Genomic DNA, 23,925 nt, shown 5'->3' with positions numbered 1-23,925 from the left:
GCATGGGCAATTGGCACTAGATTAGCTGCCCACATTTATTGACAAAGGAATTAATCTTCACCAGTGGTGTTTTTTTAAAGCCCATTCTTTCCAGGAAGCTGCAGCAGAACATCGGGCCTCCTTCATTTTTCCCTTTCTTCCTTTCCCTGCTGACAAAAGTGGCTAAAAATAACCTCGTAAACCCTTGATTCCACTGAGGAAGGTGAGGGAGCAAAAGAACAAAAGAATGTCTTTTCCCCAGTGCAGGCCGCCCAGTGCCCAGTTCAGGCATCAAGTGAAATCACAGACATCAGGAGATTGCCTCTTAGACGGGTTGAGGAGGGTGTATGCGTGGGGGGGGGGGGGGGGGTGGGGGGGTGGGGGGGGTGGGGGAGGGGAGGCATGAACAATGTGAGGACAGTTACCCTAACATGACAACTGTGTATTTGGTCAGACAGAACATCTCCATCCATGATCTCTAGGTATGCAGCACCCGCCTTAACTGCATTTTCCTACTATGCTTCTCACTTACCAAAATCATCTTCTGGGGGAGGGAGAAAGCAGTATATGCTTCCTAAGTCAATAAACCAATGCTGGGAGCACCTGAGTGGCTCAGTTGGTTATGCGCCTGACTCTTGATTTCAGCTCAGGTTATGATCTCAAGGGTTCATAGGATCGAGCCCTGCGTCCGGCTCTGTGCTGACAGCGCTGAGCCTGCTTGGGATTTTCTCTCTCTCCCCACCCCCCCCCCGCCCCTCCCCCTCCCTCACTTGCTCCCCGTCTCAAAAATGAATAAACTTAAAACAAATTAAAATGAACGCTGAGCCAGGAACTGCCCATTTCCATTCCATACACTCTACTGAAAGTCCCCCTCAGTTAGACCCTAGGTAAAGTGCATGGCTCTGTTGGCTATCTTCCAAGGAGTGCTCAGCCTGTTAATAACTGAGCATCTCCTGTATGCGCCAGACTAGGGTTTGTGCAGAAAGGCACAAAGCAAGAGAGAAAACCACAATAGTTGCATGAAGAGATGCATGAGAGAATGAAGGGTTGAAAGGTTGTGGCACTGGGGTTTCTCTGGCCCATGGAGTTATGCATAATGATCTTTGAGCTAGGTTCAATGGGGGTGATGTCTTTTTCTTTCTTTTTTTAATGTTTATTTTTGAGAGAGAGAGAGAGAGAGAGCGCGCGCGCGCGCGCATGAGCGGGGGAGGGGCAGAGACAGAGGGAGACACAGAATCTGAAGCAGGCTCCAGGCTCTGAGCTGTCAGCACAGAGCCTGATGCAGGGCTCGAACTCACAGACTGAGATCATAACCTGAGCCAAAGTTGGACACTTAACCGACTGAGCCACCCACACTCCCCCCGTGGGGGTTAAGTCTTAAACTCCCATGGATTTCAGTATGTCTGTGTCACCCATGACAGGATGGCAGCATGGAACTTGGTGACCTATATGGTAAGACTCTAGTGTCGAAAGAGGACGTACAGACCCCAGGGAATTAACAAACATGATGGACTTCCATATGTTGGTGCTGACATGGCATTACCTGTCTGATTGGCAGAGGTAGCCTGAGGAAGGTGTTGTGATGAGGGTAGGTTTCTTGGCTAGGCAGTATTCGTCGCATGTGATTTTATGGGTGTGTGCCTTTATTGTTTGCAGCTATGGAGCTGGGGAGGTGAAAAAGGTGGGTGTGGAGAGAGGAGGGAGAATTTTTCCTTCCATGAAGCTTTATCAAGACGATATACCAGTGAAGGAAATACTGTTAAAAGACAATGTTTAGGAGGTAAACAGTTATACATGCATTTAAATCTAAATGCCATCCCCGTCACATACATGTGTTAAAGAAAACAAGGTACCAACAGCTAATAAATTAGAGATTTCAAATTCATCCTCCCTAAAGGATTTAATTATCCTGTTAAACTGATTTCCCATTAAAGATTGTAACACAGAGATCATTTAAACACAGAAAAAAATATGGTGTCACTACAATGGTCAGTATATGTCTAAACAACATTTATAGGGGTTTTGATGGAACAGGAAATAGAGAGTGTCCTCTGTGACAAAGATCACATTCCATACAATGAGAGTCCTAGAAAGATGGAGCTATACACTCAAAGACCTAAACTCTTTTGTATTTGCAAATTCTGGAGCTAGAGCCCCAGATGTAAAAGGAAAAGACCTCGTCTCTCTCTCCAATCTAACAACACTTCATGAAAGACTGAGCCCTTGATAAGGTGGATTGCCCCCAATGATACCCTAGAGGGACAGACATATGGCGCCTGGCCTGGTTCCCCTGGATTCCCTTCTGGTTCTCAAGGGAATCATAGAATTCTCAGCATACACGGGCAGATGTTATTAGAGGGTTGGGATCAGAGAGGCAGAGGTGCTTATAGAGAATAGTTAGATTAGGGTTAAGTCATCTGAGAAGGGAGGGGTTGAACCTGGTGAAATTCCTGGGATCTCAGGGAGAATCAGGAATGATCAGGAAATAAGAGGTGGCAGAAGGAAAGGAGATAGCTTCCATGATCCTAAAGGCTCATCTTAGAAAGCGGTCTGAACTGGTTAAACAAACTGTACACATCCGTATCATGGAATGCTGGGTCATGCCTCCCAGTATGACCACCACCCCTGACCATTCCTCCAGTACCCCAACTCCAACAAGCTTTCAATTTCCCTGGAACTTCTAATCCATTGATTCTTCTCCCTTTTGACTCTACCTCATCCTCTTGATGATTGTCCTTTGGTCCTGAGCCCATTTAAACAAAAACTCCATCCTTAGAAGCCATCTGTTTGCATGTACCCACAACTCTTGCCTCTTTCCTGTCTATTCTCTTGGCAAGGGCATGATCCATTTCTTTGCCAATTCTACGCCTATACCCTTTGCTGCTGAATATGACTGGAGGAAAACACAGAGCTGCACCGAATGGAAATTTGTGACCGCAAGACCGAGCCCGGAATGCTGCCCTACAATCATTCTTCGTTTTTCTCTTTCTGGACCCTTCCCAACAGCATACACATACATGGCTGGTTATTTCTCCCACCTCAAAAAATCCTCTTTTCTCTGCCTTGTGTAGCTCTTACCTCATTTCTCTGCTCCCCCTGCAGCATATCTCATCAAAAGAGGTTTCTTTCTGTCCTCCCATTCTCTGTCTCTTACAGCTTTATGAAGGTACAACTGAAGTACCCTACCATGTACATATTTAAAGTGTACAATTTGATTGGTTTTGATATGTGTATACTGAGAGATCATTACCACAGTCATGATAATGAAGCTATCCATAACCCTCAAGAGTTTCCTTCAGTACCTTTCCTTTTGTCCTCCACCCATTCTAATGAGCCTTCTGCCAGCACCACTCCAAAGAAACTCCTGGTCAAGGTCACTGGTTATCTACATGTTCCTGAATCGAACGGTCAATCCTCAGTCCTTACCTTACTTGACCTCTGCAGCATGTTGACCTATTTATTTTCTCCTTCCATCTTGACACACTTTCTTCTCTTGGCTTCCAGGACATCGTAATTGATTGGGTTTCCTCCCCTTTTCACTATCCTCTTACCCTAAAGAGCCCAAGGATGCAGTCCATGGTACCCCTTTCCTCTCTGTCTAAACTCACTCCCTTCATAATCCTCAACCAGTAACACGATTAATCCCAAATTTCTTTCCATCCTGGACCTCTCTCTTCTACTCCTTACTCGTACATCCCACTGCCTAGGTAAGATCTCCACTTCTCCAGTGTACCATGTTGAAAGCCGAACTCCTGAATCTACCCCCCTACAAAATTTGCTCTCCTACAGTCGTCCTCATCTTGGTCAACGACATCTCCATCCTTCCAGATCCTTGGGCAGCCAACAGCCGAGTACTTATTCTTGACTTTTTTCTTTGTGTTACCACCACCAGATCCATCAGAAAATCTGCTTAGTTTTACTTTCAAAACCTAGGCAGAATCTAACCACTTTTACTGCCTCCACTGCTTCCAACTTGGTCATTTCTTGCTTGGCTTACTCTGATGGTCTCCTAGTCTTCTTTTCCCTATAGTGTGTTTTCTATAAGGCAGCCACATAGATTCTTTTAAAAGTGAAGCTAGGAGGTTCCCTGTGTGGCTCAGTCGGTTAACTGTCTGAATCTTGGTTTCGGCCCAGTTCATGATCTCATGGTTCCTGAGTTCAAGCCCTGCATCTGGCTCCACACTGACAGTGCAGAGCCTGCTTGGGATTCTCTATGTCCCTGTCTCTGTTCCTCCCCCATTCCCACTTTCTCTCTCTCTGAAAATAAATAAACTTAAAAAAATGAAGCTAGGTCACATGATCCCTTGCTCATAAACCTTCCTATGGCTCCCCATTTTTCTCAGAATCACAGCCAACTTCCTTACAATGGCCTAAAGGGCCCTACACATTCTAGTCCTCCCCCCTGCTTTATCTCTCCATCCCATGTTGAGCTCACTCCATACCAGCCACAGTGGCCTTTGCACTAGCTGTTCATTCTGGCTTTAAGTGCTTTCTTCCTGGCACAGCCACTCTGGCAAACAGTCTGGAAGTTCCTCAAAAAATTAAATACAGAGTTACCATCTGATCCAGCAATTCCACTCCTAGGTATATACCTGCTAGAATTGAAAACAAAGCTTCCAACGAAAACTTAGACATGAATGTTCAAGGCAGCATTGTTCCCAGTACCCCAAAGTGGAAATGCTCAGTGTCCATCAACTGATGAATGGATCAACAAATGTGGCGTATCCACACAACAAAATATTATTCAGCCATAAAAGAATGGAGTACTGATACGTGCTACAACTTGGATGAAACTTCTAGACATTATACTCAGCGAAAGAAGCCATACACAAGAGGTCACATATTGTGACAGTTTCATTTACATGAAATGTCCAGAAGAGGCAAAGCCATAGGGACAGAAAGTTGGCAACACCAAGTTGCCAGGGGCTGTGGGGAAAGGGCAATGGCAAGTGACCGCGACTGGGCACAGGGTCTTGTTGGGGGTGATGATAATGTTACGGATTACTCCTGTGCCTCCATCAAGGCTTTGCTCAAGTATCATTTTTCAGTGAAAATTTCAAACACCCTACCACCCTCCTCGCTCTTCTCATCCCTCTTATCCTGCCTTATATTTTAATCCTTGTACTATGTGTCAGTTTCCAACATGATACACACTTTGCTTAGTGTGTCAATTGTCATTTCCTCCCACTAAAATGGAAGCTTCCTGACTTCAGACATTTTTGTCTGCTTGTCTACTTACGTAGTATAAGTATCTGGAGTAGTGCCTTGTGCATCAATAAATATTGACTGAATGAATAAATTAATACCAAGAAGACATGAAGATTGATATGCAGAAGAATACCGAATCATATGAAATAATAATTTATTCTTAAGTGAAAAAAGTGGATTAGCAAACAATGTATAGTATTTACAGTATGATCCCTGAATTGTTAAGAAATAAAAATGTATTATGCATAGGAAATACATTAGGGAGGTGAGATACATTAAAATACATCACAATTCCTGAGTGTTGTGATTATAGTTAGTTATCGATTTATTTCTAAAAAAATGTGTTTGTATTTTCTAAACTCACAGGCTCTGGAATCAGGCAGATTTGGGATATAATCTGTGCTCCACTTCTTACTGGCTATGTAAATCTGAGCAAGTTATTTAACTCCTGGTGACTCAGTTTCCTCATCTTTAAATGGTATTAACCTTACTGGACTCGTTTGAAGATTAAATAATACATGTAAAGCATTCAGCATGTGCTTGGCACATGCTAGGCACTGAGTTATCATTACCTTTCTAAAAACTATGGAGTTCACATATTTAAAAAAAAACTTTAATGTTTTTTTTAAATACATTTTTAATGTTTATTTATTTTTGAGACAGAGCATGAGCGAGGGAGGGGCAGAGAGAGAGGGAGACACAGAATGTGAAACAGGCTGCAGCTCTGAGCTGTCAGCACAGAACCTGACGTGGGGCTCGAACCCACGAATCACGAGATCATGACCTGAGCTGAAGTCGGACACTCAACGGACTGAGCCACCCAGACACCCCTTTTAATGTTTATTTTTTGAGAGAGAGACAGAGTGTGAGCTGGGGAGAGGCAGAGAGAGAGGGAGACACAGAATCCGAAGCAGGCTCCAGGCTCTGAACTATCAGTGCAGAGCCTGATGCAGGGCTCAAACTCAGGAACTGCAAGATCATGACCTGAGCCAAAGTCAGGTGCTCAACCAACTAAGCCACCCACCCAGGCACCCCATAATTATGGAGTTCAAAATGTACTACTTCCTGAATTTTTTTTCATAAACATTTTGAGTCATACTCTTTTAAATTCCTTTGAGTGAACAATGAACGAGTATAGACTCTCACCTTTGTTATACGTCTGTACACTCTCTTGAATCATTCAAGCCTATCCATTTCTCTACTGACCAGGTCCACTGGACTCATTTGTTCCCTGTTGATTTTGGGTGATGTTTGACTCATCTGGCCAAGAGGAGATGACATGTACGTAGCACTGTCTGCAAGGCACTGACCTTTAATGTTTCCTTCTGAGTTGTTTGGGCATTTTTGTCCATTGTTGAGTGATTGCTCTGTAGGTTTTTTAGTTTTGGCACAACTATAATCGAGGGTCTCTAACGCTCTAAGAAGGATACAGAAGTTACAAGATAAAAAACTCAAAAGCAAGCTCTTGAGTTTTCTCTAGCTAGACTGTCTTCTTATGGGGAGGGGGAATCAGCAAGGCAGAGAAAATCGTAAATTTTCACCTCCCTTTTCAAAGTTACTGTAAAAGTGATGTATTCTCATGGAAATACAGATTCACTCATTAAAGGAGGGCATACATGGAAGCAAAATACCTCTAGTTCACAAACTACTCCTAGTCCTGGAATTACAAGTGGTTACACTTGTAACAATTCCTGGTTTATCAAACTTAAGCAATATCAATTAATTCCTTGTTTTTAAAAAATTAGAAATTTAGCCCCCTACCTTTTTTCCCTCCTTTTTCCTCTCCCTAACTTTTGTTATATTTTTTACTTTTAAGTTCTTTGTTAACTTTATAGGTTTAAATAATGGTCCTGTATTTTTCTTTTTTAGTTCATCACCTTCAGCCAGTATCTCTTAAGCTCCCCCCAGTTGTGTAAGTTGAGGAAACTGGCACCGTTCTACCTCCCTCTGTTGCTTCTCTTTTCCATCATTCACATAGATTTTCTCAGCCACATCATTAATTTTGCATTCTTAGGGTTTATAACTTAATTGTCTGTAATCACCCTTGTCTTCCACAGATTCTTTACGAATAAGTTCTAGAAAACGAAAACCAAGAAAGCATTTTAACATTATGAGTCTCCATAGATACAATTTGCTTCAGAACTAAGTAGTGTGATTGGACACTGACAGAAGGTGATGTGGGTTTCCTTAATCCATATTGCTTGAAAGAGAATGCCCCAGGCCTCAAAGTGTGTTATGAAAGTGTTAATTGTTTTGGGGGGCACATGGGTGGCTTATGTGGTTAAGCATCCGACTTTGGCTCAAGTCATGATCTCATGGTTCATGGGTTTGAGATCTGCATCGGGCTCGCTGCTGTCAGCATGGAGCTTGGGATCCTCTGTCTCCCTCTCTCTCTGCCCCTCCCCTGCTCGCTCGCTTGCTCTCTCTCCCTGTCTATCTCAAAAAAACAAAAACAAAAACAAAACTTAACATTTTTTTAAGTTATTTTTTACCAATTGCTCTAAATCACAACACATTTTCATTTGTTTCATAGTTGCACTATGTATTTCTTATGGAGCTTTTTGTTTTTCCTGACAGTTTGAATTGCCTTTATTTTATTTTTTTCTTGTTGGCAACAGTAGCCTATTTTTCACCCAAATGCTAAGATCATACATCTGGTTAATCAAATCGTTACAGAAAATCCACATTCTTCTTGAAGTCACGCTTCCTGTTGCTCTCTGACTCACACAGTCAGACACACTGTGTAATTCAGACACACTGTTTTCTAAACATGCCACATCCCTAGGATTTCTTTTCATCACACTCTTTGAAATTAGGGTCAATATTGTCTCAAATATGTTCTCCTTTCTTTTGGGTCCTCTGCTTCCTTTGCTATAGAATATTCTCAAACAATTTTTCCCCCAGAGATCTTTATTCCAGACATTTCTAAAATTTTTATTTTCCCTTTCTCTCAATTAATAGCTTAATGATAAATAAATTCTAGGTTTCAAACTCTTTTCCTTCTGAGCTGTGAATTAATTTTTTCATGAGTTGCTGACGGCAAATAAAATGCCAGTCTGATTCTTATTTCTTTAAAGCGTTCCCCCTCTCTGAATATTGTTAGCATCTTTTCCTTCTCATTTGTGTTGAGAATTTCATAGAGTTTTGCCCTTTTAGTCTGAAGCTCTGGGAAATGTTATTTCTTTAAATACTTGTATCACCCCTTTGTCTTTATTCTCTTTTTGGAGCTCTTAATCATATGTTGGACTTCTAGGATGGGCTGTCCATGTCCATGAAATATTCTTTTAGATCTCCTTGTCTTTTTGTTCTAAGATCTAGGCCATATACTTGACTTTATTTTAAATGCAGAAAATGTGGGGCGCCTGGGTGGCTCAGTCGGTTGAGCGTCCTACTTCAGCTCAGGTCACCATCTCGCAGCCCGCGAGTTCGAGCCCCGCGTCGGGCTCTGGGCTCATGGCTCGGAGCCTGGAGCCTGCTTCTGATGCTGTGTCTCCCTCTCTCTCTGCCCCTCCCCCGTTCATGCTCTGTCTCTCTCTGTCTCAAAAATAAATAAAAGTTAAAAAAAATAAATGCAGAAAATGAATTTTGAAAATTTCGTCCACCATATTTTATTTTTATTTTTAAAGAGGTGGGAGGGGCAGAGGGAGAGAGAGAGAATCCCAAGCAGGCTCCATGCTTGGTGTGGAACCCAATGCAGGGCTTGTTCCCATGACCCTGGGATCATGACCTGAGCCAAAATTAAGAGTTGGATGCTCAACCGACTGAAACACCCAGGTGACCCTCATCCACCAAATTTTTAATTTCCACTGTTTTTATTCCTTAAACTTCCATTTATATAGTCACCTCTTCTCATTTTCTGGATACAAATATTCTTTTTATTTAAAAAGTTTTACAGAGAAAATAAACACGTCTGTATTTACAATTCAGAATTTTTTTTAAAGTTTACATTTTGTCATTTGTGCTTTAGATACTTTTCTTATTAAAAGAAATGAGACCATTGAGGTCAGCTGAAGTGGCCTTTCCCCCCCACCCCAACCCCTATCCCTACTTCTGTTCTTCCCTCTTTCTCTTTCCTACCATCATTCACTTCTTACCAGAGGCAATCACCGTTATAAATTTTGTTGGTTTTCTTCTAGTCCATGTTCTACTCTTTTTAATATGTCATTATCTTTGAAGAGTACACAGTATTGTTTTATGTACATTAAATCTGTACCATAGTAGACATATTCCAGAAGCATTTTGTTCACCCAATACTTGTTTAAAATTTGTCCATATTGAGGGCTGCCTGGGTGGCTCAGTTGGTTAAGCGTCTGACTTCAGCTCAGATCATGATCTTGCAGTTTGTGGGTTTAAGCCCTGTGTCAGGCTCTGTGCTGACAGCTTGGAGCCTGGAGCCTGCTTTGGATTCTGTGTCTCCCTCTCTCTGCCCCTCCCTCACTTGTGCTCTCTCTCTCTCTCTCTCTCTCAAAACTAAATAAACATTAAAAAAAAAATCTATCTTTGTTGATACACAGGGATCCAGTTTGTTCATTTTCAACTGCTGTGAGCATCCTCATGATCATTCATTTAACAAATACTTATGTGCACCAAAAATGTTCCTGAAACCGTTCAGGTGGCTGGAGGCACAGCCACGAAGGAAACAAAATACGAACATAGCATATTTTATCTTTCCTCCATCCACAGACATTAGGTTTTGCCATGACCAACACTGCTTCAGTGACTGTTCTTGTACCAGGCTTTGATTGCATGTGCTTCTCTAGTGAATATTTCTAGAGGTAAAACTCTTTTTCACAGGCCACATTTTCAATGTGACCAGGTATTGCCACCTTGCTGTCCAAAGTGGTGCATCAGATGGCATGCCCAGCAAGCTGAGAGGATTGTCTGTTCTGTTCATTCTGCTCTGCATTTGGAAAGTCATACTTCTTTTAGTGTTGCCATTCTGATGGCCGAGGAATGGTGCCTCTTGGTTTTAGTAAGCATTTCCCCTAATTGTTAGTGAGGCTTAGCATCTCTTCTCCCATTTATTGGTCCCTTAAATCTCCCTTGTGTACTCCCTGAAGGTATCCTTCGCTGCTCTTTTTTGTAGTTAGTTGTTTGTCTTTTTCTTACCAACTTGTAACATTCTCCATCTATACAGTGTGGAAACAAAAACATTTTCTGTTTTATGCATTGAAAATATATTTTTGCAATTCAGGGTTTGTGTCTTCACTTTATTTATAGCAGCTTCTGCATAAAAGAATTTTACTTCTTAATGCCATCTTTTCCTTTATGAACTGTCCTTTTTGTATACTGACTGAAAAATAATCTCTCCCCCACAGTCATAAAGAAATTCTCCCCTCTATTTCCTCTTAGTAATTTTAAAGGTTTATTTTACACACACAGGCCTCTAATTCATCTAAAATTACCCATCTGTGTGAGTTAGGCATTAGTCTACCTTTTTTTCATAATGAGAGCTAAATCATTTATTAAATAATCTTTCTTTTTCTCCCTTATTTTTAATGCCTTGTCTACCCTCTGCCAAGTTCCCACATATATTTTGAAGATTGTTTCTGTGGTTTCTATGATGTTACAATGAATGAATCTGCGATTTGTCAGGTTCTTTTTTGAAACAATTCTCTTTTGCTCCCTAAGTTTCCCATCTTTCACCTATTCTCAGTACTACTCTGTCTGTCTTCACTTACATTGACCATATTTTTAAACAGACCTCTTTCTTTATTTAAAGATGAGGAAACAGGGGGCACCTGGGTGGCTCAGTCGGTTGAGCATCTGACTCTTGATCTGGGCTCAGGTGATGATCTCACATTTCATGGGTTCGAGCCCCACATTGGGCTCCACTGACAGCATGGAGCCTGCTTGGGATTCTCTCTCTCCATCTCTCTCTGCTCCTCCCTCACCCACTCATTCTCATTCTCTCTCTTCTTTAAAAAAAAAAAAAAGATGAGGAAATGGAATGAAGCAAATAAATACTCCTTTAAAACTTGATCATGTTCTTCCAATCCATGAGCACGGAATGTTTTTCCATTTCTTTGTATCTTCTTCAATGTCCTTCATCAGCTTCCTATAGTTTTCAGCATACAGATCTTTTACATGTTTGGTTAGATTTATTCCTAGGTATTTTATGCTTCTTGGTGCAATTGTGAATGGGATCAGTTTCTTTATTTGTCTTTCTGTTCCTTCATTATTAATGTATAAGAATGCAACTGATTTCTGTACATTGATTTTGTATCCTGCGACTTTGCTGAATTCACGTGTCAGTTCTAGCAGACTTTTGGTGGAGTCTGTCGGGTTTTCCATGTATAATATCATGTCATCTACAAAAAGTGAAAGCTTGACTTCATCTTTGCCAATTTTGATGCCTTTGATTTCCTTTTGTTGTCTGATTGCTGATGGTAGCACTTCCAACACTATGTTAAACAACAGCGGTGAGAGTGGACATCCCTGTCGTGTTCCTGATCTCAGGGGGAAAGCTCTCAGTTTTTCCCCATTGAGGATGATATTATCTGTGGGCTTTTCATAAATGGCTTTTATGATGTTTAAATATGTTCCTTCTATCCCGACTTTCTCAAGGGTTTTTATTAAGAAAGGATGCTGAATTTTGTCATACGCCTTTTCTGCATCGATTGACAGGATCATATGGTTCTTTTCTTTTATTAATGTGATGTATCACATTGATTGATTTGCAAATGTTGAACCACCCCTGCATCCCAGGAATGAATCCCACTTGATCATGGTGAATAATTCTTTTTATATGCTGTTGAATTCGATTTGCTAGTATCTTATTGAGAATTTTTGCATCCATATGCATCAGGGATATTGCCTGTAGTTCTCTTTTTTTGCTGGGTCTCTGTCTGGTTTAGGAATCAAAGTAATGCCGGCTTCAGAGAATGAGTCTGGAAGTTTTCCTTCCCTTTCTATTTTTTGGAACAGCTTGAGAAGGGTAGGTATTATCTCTGCTCTAAATGTCTGGTGGAATTCCCCAGGGAATTCATCTGGTCCTGGACTCTTATTTGTTGGGAGATTTTTGGTAACTGATTCAATTTCTTTGCTGGTTATGAGTCTGTTCAAGTTTTCTATTTCTTCCTGTTTGAGTTTTGGAAGTGTGTGGGTGCTTAGGAATTTGTCCATTTCTTCCAGGTTGTCCAGTTTGTTGGCATATAATTTTTCATAGTATTCCCTGATAATTGCTTGTATTTCTGAGGGATTGGTTGTAATAATTCCATTTTCATTCATGATTTTACCTATTTAGGTCATCTCCCTTTTCTTTTTGAGAAGCCTGGCTAGAGGTTTATCAATTTTGTTTTTTTCAAAAAACCAACTCTTGGTTTCATTGATCTGCTCTACAGTTTTTTTAGATTCTATATTGTTTATTTCTGCTCTGATCTTTATTATTTCTCTTCTTCTGCTGGGTGTGGGGTTTCTTTGGTGTTCTGCTTCTATTTCCTTTAGGTGTGCTATTAGATTTTGTATTTGGGATTTTTCTTGTTTCCTGAGATAAGCTTGGATTGCAATGTATTTTCCTCTCAGGACTGCCTTCGCTGCATCCCAAAACATTTGGATTGTTGTATTTTCATCTTCATTTGTTTCCATATATTTTTAAATTTCTTCTCTAATTGCCTGGTTGACCCATTCATTCTTTAGTAGGGAAGAATAAATATTGTTAAAATGTCCATACTACCCAAAGCTATCTACACATTCAATGCAATCCCAATCAAAATTGCACCAGCATTCTTCTCGAAGCTAGAACAAGCAATCCTAAAATTTGTATGGAACTGCAAAAGACCCCGAATAGCCAAAGTAATTTTGAAGAAGACCACCAAAGCGGGAGGCATCACAATCCCACACTTTAGTCTCTACTACAAAGCTGTAATCATCAAGACAGCATAGTATTGGCACAAAAGCAGACACATAGACCAATGGAATAGAATAGAAACCCCAGAATTAGACCCATAAAAGTATGGCCAACTAATCTTTGACAAAGCAGGAAAGAATATCCAATGGAAAACAGTCTCTTTAACAAATGGTGCTGGGAGAACTGGACAGCAACATGCAGAAGAATGAAACTAGACCACTTTCTTACACCATTCACAAAAATAAACTCAAAATGGATGAAGGACCTGAATGTGAGACACAAAACCATCAAAACCCTAGAGGAGAAAGCAGGAAAAAACCTCTCTGACCTCAGCCATGGCAATTTCTTACTTGACACATCCCCAAAGGCAAGGGAATTAAAAGCAAAAATGAACTATTGGGACCTCATGAAGATAAAAAGCTTCTGCACTGCAAAGGAAACAATCAACAAAACTAAAAGGCAACCAATAGAATGGGAAAAGATATTTGCAAATGACATAGCGGACAAAGGGCTTGTGTCCAAAATCTATAAAGAACTCACCAAATTCCATACCCGAAAAACAAATAATCCAGTGAAGAAATGGGCAGAAAACATGAATAGACACTTCTTTAAAGAAGACATCCAGATGGTCAACAGGCACATGAAAAGATGTTCAACGTCGCTCCTCATCAGGGAAATACAAATCAAAACCACACTGAGATGTCACCTCACGCCAGTCAAACTGGCTAAAATGAACAAATCAGGAGACTATAGAGGATGTGGAGAAACGGGAACCCTCTTGCACTGTTGGTGGGAATGCAAATTGGTGCAGCCGCTCTGGAAAACAGTGTGGAGGTTCCTCAAAAAATTAAAAATAGACCTACCCTATGACCCAGCAATAGCACTGCTAGGAATTTACCCAAGGGATACAAGAGTGCTGATGCATAGGGGCCCTTGTACCCCAATGTTGATAACAGCACTTTCAACAATAGCCAAATTATGGAAAGAGCCTAAATGTCTATCAGCTGATGAATGGGTAAAGAAATTGTGGTTTATATACACAATGGAATACTACGTGGCAATGAGAAAGAATGAAATATGGCCTGTTTTGTAGCAACGTGGATGGAACTGGAGAGTGTTATGCTAAGTGAAATAAGTCATACAGAGAAAGACAGATACCATATGTTTTCACTCCTATGTGGATCCTGAGAAACTTAACAGACGACCATGGGGGAGGGGAAGGGAAAAAAAAAAGGTTAGGGAGGGAGCCAAAACATAACAGACTCTTAAAAACTGAGAATAAACTGAGGGTTGATGGGGGGTGGGAGGGAGGGGAGGATGGGTGAGGGGTATTGAGGAGGGTACCTGTTGGGATGAGCACTGGGTGTTGTATGGAAACCAATTTGACAATAAATTTCATATTTAAATAAATAAATTTAATTAATTAAAAAAAAAAAAAACCTGATCATGTGTTTCTTGGCCATAGTGTTTTGTCTTTCTGATTTGTTTACTCATGTTCCCCCAACCTTTGATTTTGTTTTTGCCTTTCTCTTAGTGAATTCTCTATATATCTTCAAAATATTAACTCTTTGTTATGTGTATTTAAATTAAAAAAAAAAAAATCCCAGTATGCCTGGTGGCTCAGTCAGTTAAGAGTTCAACTCTTGATTTTGGCTCAGGTCATGATCTTACTGTTGTGAGATCGAGCCCTGTGTCAGGCTCCAAATTGGGCATGGAGCCTACTTAAGATTCTCTCTCTCTCCCTCTCCTTCTTCCTCTTCCCTGCTGTGCACCCTCTCTTTCTTTAAAAAAAAAAAATCCTATCATTTGTCTTCTAGTTTTGTTTATAGTCTGTTTGACAAAAATTTTTAGATATCATTCTTCTCTGTGATATCCTTTATTATTCCTCTACTGAGAAAAATCTTCATTCCAAGAGCAGATTAAAATTTATCCTAGATTTTTTCTTTAAGTAGACTACACGTCCAGCATAGAGCCCAACAACAGGCTTGTGCTCATGACCCTGAGATCAAGACCTGAGCTGAGATCAGGAGTCAGATGCTCAACAGACTTAGCCACTCAAGTGCCCCTCATTGTAGATTTTCTGTGACTTTTATAATTTCATGAATTCTTCAATACATTTAAATTTTATTTTGGTGTATGGTGTGATGTCAAAAGCCAGCTTTCATTTTCTCCAAATGGTTTATCAACTGGTTCAATCTTATTTATTGGTAACTTCTTCATGTGTATGCCACTGTTCTCAACAGTAAATCCCTATTCATCGTAGAATCTCTCCCTAGCTTTCCCTATGTTTGGAAAACATCACATTTCAAAGTTATGATAGCTTTATAATTCATTTCAGTAACTGTTAGACAAAGATCTCTTGTCTCCCACATTTTGTTGATCATTTCTATTTATTCTTCCTGGGTTGTTGTTGTTTTCCTGTTTTCTCTTTGTTTTTTGTTTTTTCTTAACCTTGAGTCACCATTTTAAAGTTGAGATTTTCTTAAAAATGTGTTTCACCTGAAGAATAACATAGAAAAGAATTACATTTTGAAAATATTTAGTCTTCCTATCTAGCTACATAGCCTTTATTAGAGTTTGCTTTTATTTCTCTCAGCAAATAGTCCAGTTTTCCAAGTACTCATTTATTATTATTGAATATTTTACATTTTAGTAAATGGTATCTTTTCCATTATGTTTTACACACACTTATTGCTCATTGACAGAAAAGCTATTGATTTTGGTTTATTTTGTAGATAGGGTTTTTTTAAAATTAAATTTTTATTCATTATATTTTGATTGATTCTCTTGTTTTTAGGTAAACAGAAACATCACCTATAAATGATGATCTTTTACCTTCTTTCCACAGATTTCTGTTTCTTGGATGGTCTGTGGCTTCCAGCAGAATACTGAGTGATCACTTTGTGAAGGGAGTCTTGGTCCTGTTCCTCATGAGGTATTAGTTTATTGTCCTTACCAGTTTACTAGTTAGTGTGCTCTGAGCTGTTATTCTGGTCTCGATGTTCTTGATCATATTAAGATGTATGTTAGCTTCAGAAATGGTCTTGTGTACTTATCCTGAATTTTCAGCTTTTTTTTTTTTAAAGTTCAATTTTTTAAAAATTTCTAAAAGCCCGTTGCTTTTGTATTCTGTATTTTTTTTTGTTTTTCATGATCAAATTCTTCATATTCCAGTTATTCTATGTCCCTAGTCTCTTCTGATTTACTCTATTTATTACTACTTTTAAAGTAATTTATCTTTGAATCCAAAAAGTGTCTCATGACTGGATGGTACAGACAAGGAGAGGAAAGATCAAGGGTACCAAATAATCTTCGGGTAGGACATCAAATGTGACAGATTTTTTAAAAATGCCACTTGTTCACTTGAAAAGAAATTGATTGATGACTGGCACACAGAGGAGAAAAGCTAGTAACTACCACTTTGGCTGACTTTTATGTGCAAGATACAATTAAATTAAAGAGAAATGATCACAAAAGCCCACCACACACACACACACACACACAATAATGGAGTTATTTCAAGAAGACAGAGGATCAAAGTGTAAGAGCTCCACTGACTACAGGTGGAAAATAAAAAAAAGTAGTATTGCACTATGAGCCCAAGTACGAAATCTGAGTCCATACTTCTACCAATAAGTGACTGAATAAATAAATCAAGGGAGGGGGAGGGAGAAGAGACCAATCGCCTGTGCAGAAGAAATCTGAATAAGTTATGTACATGCTCAGACTCAAGGAGGTGGAACATTACTCCCCGTTCCTCAAGTGTCGCTGGGCACGGTGACTTCGTTCCAGAGGATGCTGTATGGAAGAGAGGGAAGAAGAGCAACTTCACAGTGGAGAAACCTGGTAGACCCCATCACCTCAGTCAGGTGATCACCGTCAACATCAACCCGGAAAAGTCATGTTGATAACATGTGCCCTTCATGTGTGAGGACACTGGCCCTTGACTTGCATTGTCTTCCTCTCCCAAACTCAGAACCCTAGATGCATCCTCATGGAGGGACATTCTACAAAATACTGACTTGTGGTTGTCAAAGTCAAGGCATACGTGTGAGGAACTGTCACAACCAAGAGGAGCCTAAGAAGACATGACAACTGACTGTCGGAACACAAAAAGCATATTAAGTAAAATTCCATAAAAACTAAGGAAATGTGAATGAAGCATAATCTTGAGTTACTAAGAATGCATCAATATTGGTTCATTAGTTGTAACAAAGATACTATACTAATTTAAGGTGTTAGTGATAGAGGAAACTGGGTGGGAGGTATATGAGAACTTTTTTTTTTTTTTTTTTACTATCTGCAGTTTTTCTGTAAATACAAAACTGTTCTAAAAAATAAAGTTTATTTATTAAAATTTTTTTAACATTTATTTATTATTGAGAGACAGAGCTTGAACAGGGGAGGGGGCAGAGAGAGAGGGAGACACAGAATCGGAAGCAGGCTCCAGGCTCTGAGCAGTCAGCACAGAGCCCGACCCTGTGCTCAAACTCACAAACTGCAAGATCGTGACCTGAGCCGAAGTCGGCCGCTTAACTGACTGAGCCACCCAGGTGCCCCAATAAAGTTGATTTAAGACATAATCACACCTTAATTCCTTGGTGTTCTTAAAGCTGCGATTACCACACACCATGGTGGAACACAACTGTAACTAATGAACGGCTAGCCCTCGTTGGCATTCCAACCAGCATTGCATCTGGGACTGATTACCAATGTACCTTTGTCTCCTAGGTGATTGCTTGGTTATAGTTCCATAGAGGGTAGTCAGTTAAAGTCTAAAAGCTCCTCTGAGAAAACAGCAAGAACACATGGGCATAATTTGCAGTCAGAAGGGGTTGAGTTAGAGTTCTGGTGTGCTGTGAAGTCGAGCTATGTGATGTTCCTAGCTAGGTATCCTTTAAAGGGTGAGTTGACCATAGGTCAGTTTGGGTAGCCTGGCTTTAGCACGTCTTCGAGTAAATCAGGCAAGAAAATCAACTGTCGGGTGCCTGGGTGGTTCCCTTGGTTAAGCATCTGACTCTTGATTTTGGCTCAGGTCATGATCTCACAGTGGGATCATGTGGGATCCAGACTCGCGTCGGGCTCTGCCCTGATAGTGTGGAGCCTGCTTGGGATTCTCTCTCTCTCTCTCTCTCTCTCTCTCTCTCTCTCTCTCTCTCTCTGCCCCTCCCCCACCCACTTGTGTGCACATGCTCACACACTCACTCTCTCCCTTAAAATAAATAAACAGAAAAAACGAATTGGTAGTTTCCAGGAGGCCCTAAGAGTTTTTGTATCTTAAGCCGAAAATTTCCATAAACTAAAAGTTGGTCTAAGTGGTTCCAATCACATAGAAATTGTTCTTCAAATTGTCTCCAGTCTCTGCCATTCTCTCCATCAACACATGATTTATTAATTTTGTTTCAGAGACTTGAGTTCAGGCTGCATAAATCATGAATAAAGATTAGTTTAACAGTCACAATGCCCCCTGGGACAATGTTTCAAGTGAAGAAAACTCAAAATTGTCGCAGTGTGAAAATAATATGACAGTTGTATCAATATTTGCAAACTGAAGTGATATTCAGTACCCTTACAGAGGCGGGGAATAAATTCTGTTCCTTCTCATCTTATGCAAACTCCAGAACTTTCCTTTTTAATTTTTTATCAATATTTTCCCTTTTGAGAATGTTTTGACAAGTCTCAGTTCACCCTGATCTGCCTCCAGCTGTGAAGCAAATCAGACACTGACCTCTTGCTACTGCCTTGATGACTTAAATACTTTAGAGAAACAATATATTACCTGGCCCCCAAGCCATTCACAGTGATGACAGTTTGCCATCTTTATGCATTCAAAAACGAGAGAACTGTCTGTTAGTGTGGCAAATACCATGGTTTTAATATTCACAAGTGTATCACCTTGTTTCCACTGGCTTATTCTACTTGGCTTTTTAACCTTTATGAAACTCTAGTTGTTCATGTACTTAGATATGTAACTGTGATTTAGAAAAAATGACCAGGTAATAAATACTCTGGTTAGAAGCTAAATACTCACTGGAATGAGTTAAAAGTGGCCAGTTTTAAGGAGAAATGAGTCATTATTCAGGCAACTTAATTTTCTCTGACTTATATTATTCTCAGGTAGCCGATGGTGTGGTGAGGACCGACAGTAAGATCACAGGGTAGCGGCTATCCTAGCTATGACTTAGAAGATCACACGACAGTAAGATCACATAGCTATTCTAGCGATGACTTCATACAGTTAATGGAATCTCTTGCTTTACACATATATTCCAAATGTCTGAATCCTGGGTGTGCTAGATGAAGAAAAGAGAGGAATAGAGTACGTACAAGGGAGCAAACCACAGTCTGTTACACGAACTTCTCTCTCCGCTTCCCGAACGATAGATATTTTGATGGAGAGCTTTCAACACACTCTCTTGGTCAGCAATGAGGGGCATTGATTTATATACAGGCAGGGTTTGCACAGAGGGTTGTCAAAATAAAACTGTAGCGAATCATTAGAAGGCTGAATTCGATATGTGAAATCCCTAATCAGAGAGGCCAAAACCCAGACTCCGATATCCGTCTCGGGGAAGGGACCACCACGAGGCTGATGAAAGAGGGTTCGTGGAAAGGTCAGGAAAAAAATGCCAACAGTTACACTTACTATTATAAAAGAGTGTAGTACTGTTTGTGGTAAGCAATACAATTTGTTCCCTTTTTGTCCTATGTTGTCCCCTATTCATTTGAATAACTGTGTTATCAAATCAATTTCATTAGCTAGTATGGGGGAATGAACAAAACCTGATTAAAATTCAAATTATAATCCCATCATGATGTAGTCTGCCCTGGTATTCTCCGAATCTAATAAGAAATTATGCCTCATCAAACATACATAATTTGGCTTGAAGTGGTATTAGTGGGAAGCCAAATTTATAGTCACAATAAAGTTGTCCGTGTTGGATATTTTCATTCCATAGCGCAAGATGCATTGGGTAACCTAGGTCCCCAGGCAATCATCTCATCATTCGGCCTCACTCTGGGTGGAGCTTGTTTATATCCTATAATTACACCATTAACAGCCACTGCTAAATATAAACACAAGGATGGATATGAATGATTGCTTCACAACTGCCGTGGTGTCACCACACAATTACATTGACAGGCTCACTAGTGACAGCCCTGGAACTACCACGGTTACTCCTCTGCAGTGTAAACAAACAGCCATCTGAACACTTAACAGGAATATGCGTTGTATTTCTTTGTCCATTGAAACAGAGGTGCCAGCATCACATGAAGAAGTGAGGACGGGTCAATGCCGTGAGCCTAGTAGTTGTGCTACACATGTTAAGAGCCCAGGGGTGGAAGGGGTGCCTGGGTGACTCAGACGGTTAAGTGAGCAACTCTTGGTTTTGGCTCAAGTCATGACCTCACCACCTTGAGATGGAGCCCCGTGTCGGGCTCAGTATGGAGCACAGAGACTGCTTGGGATTCTCTCTCTCTGCCCCTCCCCTGCTCATTCTCTCTTCCTCTGTCTTTCAAAATGGATAAACTTAAAAAAAAAAAAAGAAAAAAGAAAAAACCAGGGGTGGAGGTTCTGGACACACCGCCAACATCTTAAGAATTCATGTCACAGGAGCCTCGCCATATGCATCTGCTGGTTGGTTCTGAAATCCACTTAACTGGCTGTGTCCCTGGGGATTAGTCATTTCACTTCCATGGACCTTAACTTCTTCATGTGGCAAAGGAGAGTATCAGGGCCATGTGTTTATGTACACATAAGATAACTCCATGCTTTCAGTAACAGCAACAAGAAAACTAAATATGAACTTGTGATTCTGTAATTTATTACTGAATCCATTTTGTTGTTATTTTTTTTTTAATAACAAAAGATTTCCTTTCTGTCCATGTGACTGTGGGCAAGTTTGTTGTTCTCTGAGCTTTAATTTTCTTATATATAAATTAAGATAATCACAGCACCTATCATGGTTTATAGACTATTGTGAGAATTACCCAGAAAACGTCTGTAACATTTAGTCCAGTGTGTGGCACAGAGTAGGGACCTGATAGACAGGTTTTCATCTGTTTTCTAGCCCTTTTTGTTTTGATTATAAACAAGTGAGCAAAGACTGAATAGATTCATGATTGTCTACTTACAAGGGAAAGTATTTTTATGACCCGTTAGAAATTTTTTTTTTTTAATTTTTTTTTCAACGTTTTTTATTTATTTTTGGGACAGAGAGAGACAGAGCATGAACGGGGGAGGGGCAGAGAGAGAGGGAGACACAGAATCGGAAACAGGCTCCAGGCTCCGAGCCATCAGCCCAGAGCCTGACGCGGGGCTCGAACTCCCGGACCGTGAGATCGTGACCTGGCTGAAGTCGGACGCTTAACTGACTGCGCCACCCAGGCACCCCCCGTTAGAAATTTTTGTATGAATTCGTTATCTAGAGAAGCAACATCTGAATTTGGGAAATACTTCAACAGAAATAAGTGATCCTAAAACAATGTATTTGTCCTTTAAAAAATAAACTAGGGTAATACATTGCCCTTGGTATTTTTGTCTCACGAAGCAAGACAGTATCAGGTGCAATACCCATAAAAACCAAAATAGAAGATTTGACCAATCTTAGGTAACTTGTCAAAGTTACCGGGTAGGAAAAATAAAAAAAACCCTTAGGATGTTACTGCTAATTATTGGGGGGCGGGGAAGGGAAATGCTGCCTTAAAAAGAAAATTAAAAAGCAAACCAAGTACCTGCATTTTCTGCTTGAGTAAATGGCATAAAAGATGTTTGCTACAGAGATTTATTTATTAGTTTGAACTAACAGAAGATCAGTTTGATCTAAGACACTGAAAATTTTTAGAACTGGAAGCTGACAGAAATGTAAGCTTACTTTTTAAATTGGTGAATCTTTCAAGAAACAAAAAATCTAGGGAGTTTTTTCAGCAGTTGAAGAAAAGCAAGCAGAGAATCAAGTCTTCCATCGTCTTGCGTTAGGAAAGCCAAAGGAAAATGGGCTAGGATGTCAAAATGTCAAGGATGCTCATTTTAAACTCCTGAAGTTCGTCAAACTAATTCACCAATACTTTCTGGCATTCTCTCTCCTGTGTGTAACAGAAAACTGGCCTAAGGGGCGGCATCAGAGAGCTAAAGCGCCTCTCTAAAGAGCACTCCTACCTTGGGGCTTATTTTCAATATTTAATACAACATTGGACTGTCTCACACCTTCACCCATTCTGGCTGAGGGCACTCGCTCCCTCAGTGAACTAGCTGCTTGGGCCAAGTGTCACAGATGTCAGCCGGTCTGGTCCTTCAGTTGATACCTTAGAGGGTATCTGACAGAAGGATCTGGAACTACGGTTCGCATGACTTCACCCAGATTCTGCCAGACCGTAACCTCTGCCCTCCTCCCCACTTCCCCGCTGCTGTGTCTCACCCGTCCCTGGCCAGAGGTGGAACTAACACCGTAGGGTGAAGGGCACAACACAGAGAAGATGACAAGATCCGCCCCAGTGCAGTGTTCCAGTCAGCAGATTTACCAATTTAAAAACATAATGCTGGTTAATCCGAGTTTCCCTGGTCGCTCTCTTTCCTACACATACCTAAACACATTCCATTTCCTAATTAACTTACTTACTGGTATGGTTTATTCCCCTCCTGACAGACTGCAATTTCTCCAGAGTTAGGAGCTAGGGCAGATGCAATACTGGCTATTCCATAAAGGTGCCAAGTGCAGGTGCAAAAAGAAACATTTACCAAATGGTTTCTAAATTGAGAGCCCGAATCTGGAGGGTTTCTCTCTTCCTAACGGTCCACGTCTTTAGAGAATTAAGCTTAAAGAACGATTTTCTGGAATTTTAAGATGTGCATCTAGTGAGCTTTCTCCTATGGTCCTGTTATGGTTGTTGGAGGCTGGGGTCCAGAGAGCCGGTGCCTCTTAATCCCTCAACCCATGGGTCTGGTACGTCTCCTGAGCACATGGGATGTTGAGTTCTGAAAGGAAGCGGGAGGTTTCAGTGCCAGATCAGTAGAAACAGCTGAGGCAGAGGGCAGCATGGTGAGTTCAGGCTTCTGAGCAGGTGAGCCAGACTGGCACGAGGTGAGAGAAGGGTCACATGCCCACCCCCCCCCCCACCTCCCGCAGCCAGCCCCAGCAGGAGCAGAGGATGGGGAGGGAATGACCTTGTGGAGGATGGGGCTTATTGGCAGCTAATGGAACGGGGATCTCCCTGACTTCCAAGGAGAGAGAGGCAGCAGGCTTCCTAGACAAAGCAAGGAGAGGGGATTTATCTTCCAGAACTCGAGCTGCGTTTCCTATGATGACTTTTTCCTTCACTCACATTGGAACGTGTCTTTTTTAAAGCTTCCATTTCTTAAGCAATAAATATGAACTAGGAGCATTGCCAAGGGCTTTACCTACATGAGATCATTGTCCCCAGAACAATTATATGAGATAAGAATATTTATAACGCCCATCTCCCAGATTGCAGATGTGGGATCCAGAGCTCTCTGTGTGTTAAAGAACAGGCCCATGGAAAGAATTCACCATGTTCACCCTGGTCTGACTACCTCTTTAGCTAGGGCTCTAACATTAAACTGTACTGCTCCTCTTTTGTGAACTGAGGCACTGACTTCACAGAAAGTCGATTTTGGAAAGGATAAACAACAAAAACTGCCAAGATGTTACACAGTCAAGGATTCATTCATAGCCATTGCCCACTCATTAGAAAGGAACATACATAAATGCTGTTTGGGAAGCCATTTTTAGCTATCACTGGCCAGGAAAAATGTTTTGTGCTTGAGACTTTAGTCTTATTTATTTTTATTTTATTATTATTTTTTAATGTTTGTTTATTTTTGAGACTGAGACAGAAACAGAGTGCAAGCAAGGGAGGGACAGAAAGAA

General features: G+C 40.7%; 1 protein-coding gene across 2 annotated transcripts in view; it reads right to left on the bottom strand.

Moving 5' to 3' along the window:
* Positions 1 to 23,925, bottom strand: part of MARCHF3 (membrane associated ring-CH-type finger 3) — a 148,417-nt gene that overhangs the window by 66,923 nt on the left and 57,569 nt on the right. The gene's annotated exons all lie outside the window — the stretch shown is intronic.

This window comes from Panthera pardus, unplaced genomic scaffold (genome assembly GCF_024362965.1).
Source record: "Panthera pardus isolate Hobbes unplaced genomic scaffold, ASM2436296v1 HiC_scaffold_2, whole genome shotgun sequence".
Lineage (NCBI taxonomy): Eukaryota > Metazoa > Chordata > Mammalia > Carnivora > Felidae > Panthera > Panthera pardus.
Note: the sequence above shows the minus strand (reverse complement) of the source record. Positions and strands in the feature narration are given on the sequence as shown.